This window comes from Schistocerca gregaria, chromosome 6, assembly GCF_023897955.1.
Source record: "Schistocerca gregaria isolate iqSchGreg1 chromosome 6, iqSchGreg1.2, whole genome shotgun sequence".
NCBI classification, from domain to species: domain Eukaryota; kingdom Metazoa; phylum Arthropoda; class Insecta; order Orthoptera; family Acrididae; genus Schistocerca; species Schistocerca gregaria.
The window spans coordinates 441,928,303-441,941,669 of NC_064925.1; the positions used below are offsets into that span (position 1 = coordinate 441,928,303).

The following is a 13,367-nucleotide window of genomic DNA, read 5'->3' on the forward strand; positions in this document are numbered from 1 at the left end:
TGCTTGCTCTTTCATTTCTTACCCCCAACCCATATTGACCTACTATGTTTCCTTCTCTCCCTTTTCCTACTCTCGAATTCCAGTCACCCATGACTATTACATTTTAGTTTCCCTTCACTACCTGAATAATTTCTTCTATCTCATCATACACTCCTGGAAATGGAAAAAAGAACACATTGACACCGGTGTGTCAGACCCACCATACTTGCTCCGGACACTGCGAGAGGGCTTTACAAGCAATGATCACACGCACGGCACAGCGGGCACACCAGGAACCGCGATGTTAGCCGTCGAATGGCGCTAGCTGCGCAGTATTTGTGCACCGCCGCCGTCAGTGTCAGCCAGTTTGCCGTGGCATACGGAGCTCCATCGCACTCTTTAACACTGGTAGCATGCCGCGACATCGTGGACGTGAACCGTATGTGCAGTTGACGGACTTTGAGCGAGGGCGTATAGTGGGCATGCGGGAGGCCGGGTGGACGTACCGCCGAATTGCTCAACACGTGGGGCGTGAGGTCTCCACAGTACATCGATGTTGTCGCCAGTGGTCGGCGGAAGGTGCACGTGCCCGTCGACCTGGGACCGGACCGCAGCGACGCACGGATGCACGCCAAGACCGTAGGATCCTACGCGGTGCCGTAGGGGACCGCACCGCCACTTCCCAGCAAATTAGGGACAGTGTTGCTCCTGGGGTATCGGCGAGGACCATTCGCAACCGTCTCCATGAAGCTGGGCTACGGTCCCGCACACCGTTAGGCCGTCTTCCGCTCACACACCAACATCGTGCAGCTCGCCTCCAGTGGTGTCGCGACAGGCGTGAATGGAGGGACGAATGGAGACGTGTCGTCTTCAGTGATGAGAGTCGCTTGTGCCTTGGTGTCAATGATGGTCGTATGCGTGTTTGGCGCCGTGCAGGTGAGCGCCACAATCAGGACTGCATACGACCGAGGCCACAGGGCCAACACCCGGCATCATGGTGTGGGGAGCGATCTGCTACACTGGCCGTACACCTCTGTTGATCGTCGAGGGGACACTGAATAGTGCACGGTACATCCAAACCGTCATCGAACCCATCGTTCTACCATTCCTAGACCGGCAAGGGAACTTGCTGTTCCAACTGGACAATGCACGTCCGCATGTATCCCGTGCCACCCAACGTGCTCTAGAAGGTGTAAGTCAACTACCCTGGCCAGCAAGATCTCCGGATCTGTCCCCCATTGAGCATGTTTGGGACTGGATGAAGCGTCGTCTCACGCGGTCTGCACGTCCAGCACGAACGCTGGTCCAACTGAGGCGCCAGGTGGAAATGGCATGGCAAGCCGTTCCACAGGACTACATCAAGCATCTCTACGATCGTCTCCATGGGAGAATAGCAGCCTGCATTGCTGCGAAAGGTGGATATACACTGTACTAGTGCCGACATTGTGCATGCTCTGTTGCCTGTGTCTATGTGCCTGTGGTTCTGTCAGTGTGATCATGTGATGTACCTGCCCCTAGGAATGTGTCAATAAAGTTTCCTCTTCCTGGGACAATGAATTTACGGTGTTCTTATTTCAATTTCCAGGAGTGTACATTTCATCAATTTTTTCATCATGTGCAGAGCTAGTTGGCATATACACTTGAACTACTGTAGTAGGCATGGGCTTCTTGTCTATCTTGGCCACAATAATGCGTTCACTATGCTGTTTGTAGTAGCTTACCCGCAGTCCTATTTTTTTATTCATTATTAAACCTACTCCTGCATTACCCCTATTTGATTTTGTATTTATAACCCTATATTCATCTTGTTTCTTCTACCACCGAACTTCACTAATTCCCACTATATCTAACTTTAATCTATCCATTTCTCTATTTAAATTTTCTTACCTACCTGCCCGATTAAAGGATCTGACATTCCACGCTCCGATCCGTAGAGCGCCAGTTTTCTCTCTCTTGATAATGACGTCCTCTTGAGTTGTCCCCGGCCGGAAATCCGGAAGGGGGACTATTTCACCTTCGGAATACTTTTCCCGAGAGGACGCCATCATCATTTAACCATATAGTAAAGCTGCATGCCCTCGGGAAAAATTACGGCTGTAGTTTCCCCTTGCTTTGAGCCGTTCGCAGTACCAGCACAGTAAGGCCGTTTTGGTTAGTGTTACAAGGCCAGATCAGTCAATCATACAGATTGTTGCCCCTGCAACTACTGAAAAGGCTGCTGCCTCTCTTCAGGAACCACACGTTTGTCTGGCCTCTCAACAGATACCCCTCCGTTGTGGTTGCACCTACGGTACGGCCATCTGTTTAGCTGAGGTACGCAAGCCTCCCCACAAACGGCAAGGTCTATGGTTCATGTAAGAAACGTTAATCACATTTGTAATACTGACGTAGAGTTTTCAAAATATCAACACTATTTACTTTGTTATTGCTACATCCAGTGAAGATAGTTGCATTTTTGAACATTTTTCCTCACAGACGTAAGTTGTTCCAAATACTGATCCCATACCAGCGCCAAACTTCTTCAGTTTCGGGAAGTCGACATCAGGAAACCACTGGTTAAATTCAAAAAATTTCCTTTTTGTGCTCTTATTTCAACTAGTGATTTGCTTGCAGATCAGAAGTTCTAGCTGTAATCCAATTGGCGCATCATCAAAGTAATAACCAAACGGATTCTGAAGCAGAAGAAAGTCACTCTCATTTCTGTCAAGATATGGAAATCTCTCAAAAAATGCTTCTTCAGTTCACGAGTAATATTTTTTGGAAAATCAAGATCGACATTGTCGGAGATTATAGGACAAAACTCTTTCAAATAGTCAAATAGCGAAGATGAGATAAGGTTTCACTTTCGGTTATGCTACACTGACAGATGGAGATTACAGACGAGGTTATCCTTTCCCTGAAGTTTAAAGTTCAGTTCAGTCAAGTGGGATCTGATGTCGATCAAACATAACAACTTTGACAGCCATGAAGGTTACGATGGCTGTGGATCAGCTCTATGTTTAAAAAAAAAACCTATTTCGTTTCAGAACTTGTAAAAACGAGACCGGACTTCACCGTAGCTGAGCGGTCTCACTGAATCACAGAATTAAGTATCAGTTTACCCAAGAGCAGCGTCGAGTTGATGGTGATTGAATCCATGTCCTCGAATGAAATTCACAGCAGAAAAGACGGGTTTCGGTACAGAAGAAATACCTAAGTATTTCCCAAAGATTGCTTGCCGATGTACGATGCAGTGTATGAACAGATTTCCTGGAATTTGCAAATCTTCCAACTGAGTACTGATCGTTGAAAATAGCAGTCAGTCTACACGTGTAGAGATCTACTGCCATTCCAAATATAACAGTTAAATTGAAATTGTATCACATCATTTCATGTTCCATGCGTGTTATCAAGCACGTCTGGTATCGTTCGCAGGCGAGATTAACTGATGTCATGGGCCAGATCCAGCCGTGCGGGCCGTAGTTTGTTGAACCCTCAGTAGTAAAGCCACTTTATAAAAATGGAGAAATGGTTAATGTAGCCATTTTTAGACCTCTTTCTTTGCCATCAGTGTTTGCTAAAGTTATTGAAAAATCTGTGTATGTAAGGATAATAGAGCATTTTATACCACATAATTTGCTATCAAATGTACAGTTTAGAAGAGGTTTAACAACTGAAAATGATATATTCTCTTTTCTCTGTGAGGTACTGGAAGGATTAAGCAAAAGGTTTCGAACGCTAGGCATATTTTTTTTTTTATTTAAGTAAGACGTTTGATTGTGTTGATCACAAAATATTGCTCCAGAAGATGGACCATTATGGAATACGGGAAGTAGCTCACAGTTTGTACACTTCTTCCTTTAACAACAGATAGCAAAAGGTCATTATTCACAGTGTTGAGAATGGGGTCTGATGGGGACATGGTCAAATTTGGGGCGCGCCAGGGATCAGTGTTGGGCCACTTCTGTTCCTTATTTATATAATTATATGCCCTCTAGTATTACAGGTACTTCTAAAATATTTCTGTTTGCTGATGACACTACCTTGGTAGTAAAGGATGTTGTGTGCAACATCGGTTCTGTTTCAAATAGTGCAGTTCATGTCATAAGTTCAAAGCTTGTGGAAAATAAACCAACGCTAAATCACAGTAAGACTCAGTTTTTACAGTTTCTAGCACACAATTCAACAAAGCCCGATGTTTTAATTTCACATAATGAGCATACGATTACTGAAACTGAACAGTTCAAATATCTATGTTTCAGATAGATAGTAAGCTGTCGTGGAAAGCCCACTTTCAGGATCTTGTTAAAAGACTTAATGCTGCCATTTTTACTATTCGAACGGTATCTGAAATAAGTCTACTTTGCTTATTTTCATTCGCTTATGTCATATGGTGTTATATTTTGGAGTAACTCTTCCCATTCTCAAAGGATATTTTTGGCTCAGAAACGGCCAGTCCGAGCGATAAGTGATGTAAGTTCGCGAACCTCTTGTCAACCTCTGTTCAATACTCTATGTACTCAAACATTGGCTTCTCAGTATATATGTTCTTTACTGTCGTTTCTTGTTAACAATATCACCTTATTCCCAAGAATAAGCAGCTTTCATTCAGTTAATACTAGTCAGAAATCCAGCCCACATTTGGATCGCACTTCCTTAACTCTTGAGCAGAAAGGTGTGCAGTGTAGTGCTGCATCAATTTTGAATAAGCTACCACAAGAACTCAAAAATCGTAGCAGAAATCCACGCGCTTTCAAATCGAAACTGAACAGTTTCCTCGTGGACTAGTACTTCTACTCTGTAGAGGAATTCCCTGAAAACTTAAGCTGATTCGTATGTTCTATTGTTGACTGTTTACTTTAACTTATGGCTTGTCTTTGTTTGGGTTCATAAACATGCTATTTTATCTATTACTTTTATGTTGTAATTTCATGTAGTGACATGTTCCATAATTTTGGAGATTTTCTCCTCGATTTGGTCCAACGGAATTGTACGTGCAAGTAAATAAATAAATAAATAAATAAATAAAGGAAATAATAAAAAGGAAAACAATATTCAACAAGTACCAGGCGACTCAGAGAAATATCAGTACGTGTTATCACTCATAATAAACGAGATGGTGAATACAAACATGAAATGTCCATCATGGCAGACAGCAGTGAGATTCGGAAGAACAGTGTTTGATCTAAGGTTCTCACAAAACCAATTTTCCTCTGTGACAGTCCTGGAATAACGATTTCATAGCCATCGGTGTCTTGTTCCAATGACAATGCACTCGGGCTTGCTTACTTCTCAAAACTCTTCTCCAAGTTAACATCCGGGCCAGGACTGCAGGAAATACACAAGAGTCGAAGGCCCCAAGCATAAGCCTCCCGGTCGGCCACAACCGGGAGCCATACGACCAAGCAGCACGTCTCGCCCCTTGTGAGGACACACTGCCTTCGATACCTCCATCATGTGACTGCCCTAGAGCACGACCGCTTCACTTAAGTCGGCATACGCCGGCTGTCCCCTCTGGGAAACGAAGGCAAACAGCTACTCGAGAGCCTAACAAAGATACAGTCACACACACGTTATCGATCCCGAGCACTCGCAGGGCTCAGTCTTCCTCCCCTAAAATCAAAACATACAGGTAGATGGTGGGACGTTGGCGGGGAGGGGGAAGAGGGGGGAGGCACTCCAGATTCTACTTGACAATGAACTCGCTGAGTTTTTTTACAATTTTTTTACAACAAACCTCACAGTTCTCTCACAGATATTCACGAAATATGGAAGTAGCACAGCTGAGATCTTCTGACCCCTCAAACAGTGAGCCCACAGGTTCTTAGTAAACAAGCGTTCACCTATCCCCAACAAAGACAGGTGCCTACCATGGTGGGCCCCTAGCTGGTGTGCTGGGCGAATGTTATCAGTTAATACAAATATCTGTATGATCAACGCGAGCAGCAACATCGCAGAACGGTAAATTGCAGTCTCCGTTGGTTACAATTTTTCTTCGTCACCACTTCTGGTGTAAGTATTCCATTAATCTCATCGGGGCGACTCACTGATTAACTGCGTATCAGTGTAATCTGAGGATGTCTCTTGTCGTTGTGGATTAAACACTAGGCACAGAAACTTTCTTAGACCACGGCCTTCTGCTTATAAAAGCAGCTCCATCAAAGATATCGCTATTTGATCGTTGGCTGATACTGAAAACCTACTCTTAAGGCATCTAACAGTTTTCTAGGTACTGGACGTATCAATCAAGGAATATAAGAACGGGGATAGGACAGATTATGTAACCTAGGTCACTTCCGTAAAGACGCAGAGGTGAAGCAATTCGGAGGAACAGTCCAAGTCTAAATACAACAGATTCGCTATAGAATCCTATATCATCTATACAATTTTTCTCCCACAGATTTGGGACACCCTGTATTTGTCTTTCGAACTGGATTGTTTCTCCTAACCGTTTCACAGCTACATATTTACTGAGGTGTCCTTAATTGTGTAATCTATCATATGCTCGATAATATGTGTTTTTTTCTGGATTGTTACTATCAGAACCATGGAGGTGTGAGAGGTTAAGGATAAAATAGTCAGAAATTAGTATATACTTTTACATACATACATATCCAACAGTCACAGGCACTGCAGGCCATTCGCTGTTTCCACAAACTGCCTCCATTCGCTTCCGTTTTGTGTTCGGCTCTTCGAAATCTCTTCAGTCGACGGGTCTGCTCGGTCCTTCGCCAGGTCCTCCATCCAGCGTTGCATTGGTTGTCCTAAGGGGCGTCTAGTATTTGATTTCCTCTCAAGTGCCTTCTCAACCTGCCTTTCGTTGCATACTGGCTATATGACACTCTCACTTGATTCTTTTGTACTTCAGCTTCTGTAGGACTCTTGGTTGTTGCCTCAAGAGATAAATTTCCTCTTTCTTTCTGCCCTTCCAGTCTCCTTGATCTAAGATCGGCCACCACATCTTTCTTATTACTCTCCTTTTAGATATTAATAGTTTTTTTTCCTTTTCTCGTTTAGTCACACTCCAAGTCTCTGGACAACATATGAGTGCTGGGTATATCAGTGTGTTATACAGTACATTCACATCTTAGCGTTCGCTGATATTGATTTTAAGCTAAGCGTCTCCCAGAGGGAATACTTGTATTTCATTCTCTTACATTCTTTGCTTGATATCCATTTCTATGCGGTTATCACTCGAGATTCCAAGTATTTGAACTGGTGATCTGTCTTGAACCGCAAGCCATCAACTTCAAGAAATTTTTCCTGCTCTTGTCTTCTTCCTAGTTGCCTGAACTACGTTTGTCTTGGTTCAACTGTAGCCCAACCTCTGTGCGTAGTTGTCCATTTTCTGCTGCGTCTCATTCACCTTATGCTTTGATTCACTTAGTAGTGTTATGTCAACTGCACACGCGAAACAGTCAAAATAACTGTCCACCTGTACCCCAGGCCACTCCTGTTGCCTACATCCCCTTACTACTTTTTCTAAGATGACATCTTACACAACAAATGTCAAGACTTGTTTCAATCTCAAACTTTCCTGATGTGAGCTCTCGGAAACCCGCTGCTGCCCTTGATCCATCCACACAAGTTTGCACCATTCTCACTACCCTCTCAGGGATTCTAAAGTCAGGTAGTGCGTTGTACAGGCTACTGCTGCGCACGTCAAAAATAGAACTGACTGTAGAAATCTTCCATCATATTCCCACTGTTCTTGAAACAGTTGTCTTGAGAGTGAAACTGTGATCTACTGTGAAGCGCTTTGGTCGAAAGTCAAATGAGTAATACTGTAGGCTGTTCTCTATGAATGGTTGTAATTTTCTGAGGTTAAATTCTGTTTGCTGGTACCTCTGTAGTTAACGCATTCCATCTTGGTTCAAATGGTTCAAATGGCCCTGAGCCCTATGGGACTTAACAACTAGAACTGAGAACTACTTAAATCTAACCAACCTAAGGATATCACACACATCCATGACCGAGGTAAGATGCGAACCTGCGACCGTAGCGGTCGTGCGGTTCCAGACTGTAGTTCCTAGAACCGCTCGCCCACTCCGACCGGCCATTCCATTTTGTTTCCTTTCTTGCATATCGGGCGTATTACCATCAATTTCCATTCTTCTGACAATGTCCCGTTATTCCATGTCAACTGTACCAGTTCAAATATGTGTAAGTGCAAGCTCTAGTCTTCCTCTTTAATTAATTCTCCTCTTATCCTGTCCTTTCTCTTGGAGCATTGCTGTTTCTGGGTCTTTTGAGTGTAACCTTCACATCTTCTTCAGTCACTTCCCATATTTCATCTTTCCTTTCCTCCGTTTTGTCTGCAGGTAACATCTCATCTGGGTCTGGGCGAGTCAGGAGTTCTGAGAAGTATTCTTTTCATCTTCCTACAATTCTTTCTTCGTCTTTTATCAAGCTGTCGTTCTTATCCCTATTGAAGAAGACTGGACTCTGAAATTCTTGTTTCCGATTTTTAATGCACTGGAAAAACTTTCTTCTGTGGCTGACTGCATGAACTTGTTCTGACTCATTGGCTAGGTATATTCTCTTCTCTGGTGTTGAAAAAATGTTCCTTTTTCTGCTCAATCACTCCGTCAGGCAGCCACCTCTCCTTCGTCTTCCTTGTCTCTTCTGTAGCCTTGCGGCATATCTATTTGAACAATTTTCTCTTCTTCGTTCCTAACGTGTCGTCCGCTGCACTTGGTACCGTTGACTTTATTTCTTCCACTTTTCCTCCAGGTGCTCTCTTGCTTCCAGGGTTTCTGGTGTCTCAAAACGTCCCTGATTTCTATAGCGTATTGTTCTTTAACTGCACTTTCTCACAGTTTCCCGACATTCAGAGCAGGCGTCCTCTGACCATGCTCATCGGTCTCGTTACGCAAACTGCGCCTTCCTACAGTTGGTATATAGAATTCTTCATTTCCTGCTTTTCCTTGAAGATCTCTCAGAACTATCTTGATATTTCTAGTTGGTTATCTCTGAATTGATTGTTATACTTGGTCATAGAACTCTTCCTTTCCCTCATCTGTTTTTCTCCTCTGTCGGGCCGTGAACGTGTTGTGATGTCCCACACTTGGTTCCCGAGTACTACGTCGGATATTCTTTTGTTAACATCTTTGAATTCTTCAACCGATTTTGCTACTTTGTCATGTACTGCAAGAGAAGTGGCGAATTTGTATTTATCTACACACCTACCATAAAATAATACCTATCGATCTTCTTCGTGAGCACTCTCACCAAGCCATCCTGTGTCTCGTAATCCCACCACGTTCAGTTTGTATAGCTTATTTCTGATACCATAGAATAGATGTCTCCTGGTCTGTATTCACTACGTGACCAAAAGTATTCGGACACCCGCAAGAACATACGTGTTTCATATTAGGTGCATTGTGCTGCCACCTGCTGCCAGGTACTCCATATCAGCGACTACAGTAGTCATTAGACATCGTGAGAGAGCAGAATTGGGCGCTCCACGGAACTTACCGACTTCGAACGTGGTCAGGTGATTGGACGTCACTTTTCTCATACGTCTGTACGCGAGATTTCCACACTCCTAAACATCCCTAGGTCCACTGTTAACGATGTAATAGTGAAGTGGAAACGTGACGGAACACTTACAGAACAAACGCATGCAGACCGAGCTCGTCTGTCGACTGACAGATACCGCCGAGAGTTGAAGAGGATCGTAATGTGTAATAGACAGACATCTATCCAGACCATCAGACAGGAATCCCAAACTGCATCAGGACCTACTGCAAGTACTGTGATAGTTAGGCGCGAGGTGAGAAAACTTGGATTTCATAGTCGAGCGGCTGCTCATAAGCCAAACGACGCCTCGCTTGGTGTAAGAAGCTTAAACATTGGACGACTGAACAGTGGAAGAACGTTATGTGGAGTGACGAATCACGGCACACAGTGTGGCGATCCAATGGCAGGGTGTGGGTATGGCGAATGACCGGTGAACGTCATCTGTCAGCGTGTATAGTGCCAACAGTAAAATTCAGATGGGGGTGGTGTTATGGTGCGGTCGTGTTTTTCATGCAGGAGGCTTGCACCGCTTGCTGCTTTGCGTGGCACTATCACAGCACAGACCTACGCTGATGTTTCAAGCAGCTTCTTGTTTCCCACTGTTGAAGAGCAATTCGGGGATGGCGGTTGCATCTTTCAACGCGATCGAGCACCTGTTCATAGTGCACGGCCTGTGGCGGAGTGGTTGCACAATAACATCCCTGTAACGGACTGGCCTGCACAGAGTCCTGGCCTGAATCGTATAGGACACCTTTGGGATATTTCGGAAAACCAACTTCGTGCCAGGCCTCAGCGACCGACATCGATACCTCTCCTGAGTGCAGCACTCCGTGAAGAATGGTCTGCTATTCTCCAAGGAACCTTCCAGCACCTGATTGAACATATGCCTGCGAGAGTGGAAGTTGTCACTAAGGTTAAGGGTGGGCCAACACTATACTGAATTGCAGCATTACCGATGCAGGGGGCCATGAACTTGTAAGTCATTTTCAGCCAGGTGTCCGGACACTTTTGATCACATAGTGTAGGGTTTGAAAAGTCGAAGATCCAAAATTAAAGTTTCCAAATTGTGAATCGGTTTTTCTTCGCAGTTTCCGTCTTACTTTGTACCAAATGGTTCAAATGGCTCTGAGCACTAAGGGACTTAACATCTATGGTCATCAGTCCCCTAGAACTTAGAACTACTTAAACCTAACCAACCTAAGGACATCACACAACACCCAGTCATCACGAGGCAGAGAAAATCCCTGACCCCGCCGGGAATCGAACCCTACTTTGTACCCACCCGTGTCGGAGGCAAGTTTGTGTTTCGTGACAAAGAGCTTTTTATGGTATTTGGTTGTTAGCCCAAGTCCAGCCCTCCTCTTTATCTTGGTCTGCAACCAGGCGGAGTTCAGTTTTTAATTGACACAAACAATCTGCAGCTTGGTATCAACCACTCACATTATGAAGTTCACCATTGGCGTCTGTTCGTATTAACTGCAATATAGGTGTGTAATTAATGCTCCACTAGTAACCTCGAAACTGCATTCACCAAAGACTGCATTTCACGGACAACATCGAAAAATTTGCTCCAGTTAGGATGAAGCCTGTTGTGGGAACTTTTTCTCTACATTCTACTTTCCGGACACCACGTTAAATGCATTTGTGCAAGTTTCTGTTAGAGAAAGGCCCCATCCTCAGTAACCTAAACCGTCGCCGTAGCCTAACTGGCTAACGCAAGACTGTGTGATTGCGCTCAGCTCGAAGTTAGCAGTTTTGAATGCTAGAGGCGGGAGAAATTTTCATCGTCAGTATTTGGCCTGAAAGGGTGGAAATGTGGCGGTGTCAAGTTCCTGATCTTCATTGCGACAATGTCCTTGATCAAATACCAGATTCTCCGCATTGTCACAAGGGGTGACGGCATGTTGGTGATCCGGCCGTCGCATGAGGACATTAAGCTCGGCGGTGGTCTTGGTGCAATCCGAGAGGTGTGGCTATGTGGCGGCGACGCGTTTCACCTTCTCCCTTCTCCCATCATACACTACAATCACATCATTTACTATTACCTACATTCCACAGACACGCGTAAGAGACAAGTCACATTCGTCGTGAAAAGGAGACATCGTGCATGGAAGAAAGAGACCCTTTCGGATCAGGCGTCTGGACCTATCCATCGGTTTCTTCCAACCAACACATATAGCACACTAATTTTTCGTTTGACGACAAGTCAGGAATTATGAGCGGCCCTAAACTCCACCGTCCATTACTTTTAGATGATTGTACCCTGTTCTTTAAAGTTGTGTCGCCATCATCATTTTGGCAAGGTTTTATTCGTAATGTAACATTATTACTTTACAAATACGTCATTCATATGCATTGCTCTTTCAAGACCCCGGTACCATTTGAAATATTCATTTTTGATTATAAGTTCCGTATCTCTAAATACTTATTGAATCATTTGTGTAATTTTGACCTTAAGAAATTGGGACATCTGGCTTCTCCATCGAGATATTGAAGCAGAAAATAATATTTTTATGAGGGCTTCTGGACCATTTCTCTTCAAATTAGAAAGATTCAGTTGTAGTTACAATAACATCAGGCGTCTTCTAGTCACCTTGTCATGTTCGTTAGGCTGCAGAGAGCCACGCAAAAGGTGTATTGCTATAAAGGTGCGCGGCGCCCGCAGGAAGGTGGCTGCAAAGTTGGCGCAGTTATCTCCCTGTCCTCCCCGGCAGCTGTTGCAGCAGACTGCCGTGGCGTCGCGCAACTTGTCGCAGGTGCGTGCAATGCATCATGGGAACACAGCAGACTCATAGTCCTCCATGGCGCTCTCTCTCTCTCTCTCTCTCTTCTCTCTCTCTCTCTTCTCTCTCTCTCTCTCCCCTCTCCCTAAAACACACACACACAGAGCACAGAGAGAGAGAGAGAGAGAGAGAGAGAGAGAGAGAGAGAGAGACTGAACGTGCATCCGTGGTTCTTTTTTTATTTGTTAACAGTCTATCGATTAGTTTGATCATTTTGATTAATGGGTATTTTTTTAGACAAAGTGTCTTGGTGTTAGAGGTAAGAGCACTGGGCAAAACTAAGTAAAACAGGGAAAACACATGTCCAAAAATAGATACTTGCTGTGATATGGATTATTCTGCCATATGTCTTTTGACATTACAGCAGGCACTCGTTGTGTTTGATTTCTACACATATCTAACCTGCTTCTCAATCAATCATCTCGCCCGAACGCACCTGACTGCTCGCAGATGTGGTAACTTGCCTGTGTACTCGTCGCTGTGTGTGGAATACACCTGTCTCTCTCCTAGGATTATCGTGTTGCTCTTGGACCACAACTTGTGTGCTGGGTGCCCTGCCCTTCACTACAGTCCTCACCAAACATGAAGTTGTGTGGGTCATCTGTAAATCATATAAATTTTGTTCTGTGTGTTATAGTATTTTAACTGTTTTAAGTACTGTATTTTATGAGCCGAAGATTGTGGACCAGCCCAACATTTGAATAAACGAGTTTGGAAAACGCCGAAAAACCACACCTAGACAATGGGTGTTCAACCACAGCGCATATTCGATCCTTCTCACGCAAATTAGTTCCCTGCGCGTTATGATATGCGAGATAGTCTAGTGTATAATACACTAACGCCTTTTAATGCACCCATAGCCTGAAATTCAAAGGAATTATGTGGAGGCGGCGGCCATGGTACTGAACCTCCGCGAGCAATCCATCAGTAAACGTATGTGTTACGTTCTTCTGTAGGAAGCGTAGAAAGTGAAATGGTGTCCCGTTCTGCATAATCGAAACTGTTGTGTCTTTCTGCAACAGTAACGTTCTCCAACAGTGCGAGTAATTTAGCGTGCGCAAATTGCTGATAAACAGTAATTGAAATGCATGGGCTAGCAGGCCA

General features: G+C 44.3%; 1 protein-coding gene across 1 annotated transcript in view; it reads left to right on the top strand.

The window, feature by feature from the left end:
- The window catches only part of LOC126278302 (protein CBFA2T1-like), a 1,072,749-nt gene that overhangs the window by 723,231 nt on the left and 336,151 nt on the right, over window positions 1–13,367 (top strand). The window lies entirely within an intron of this gene.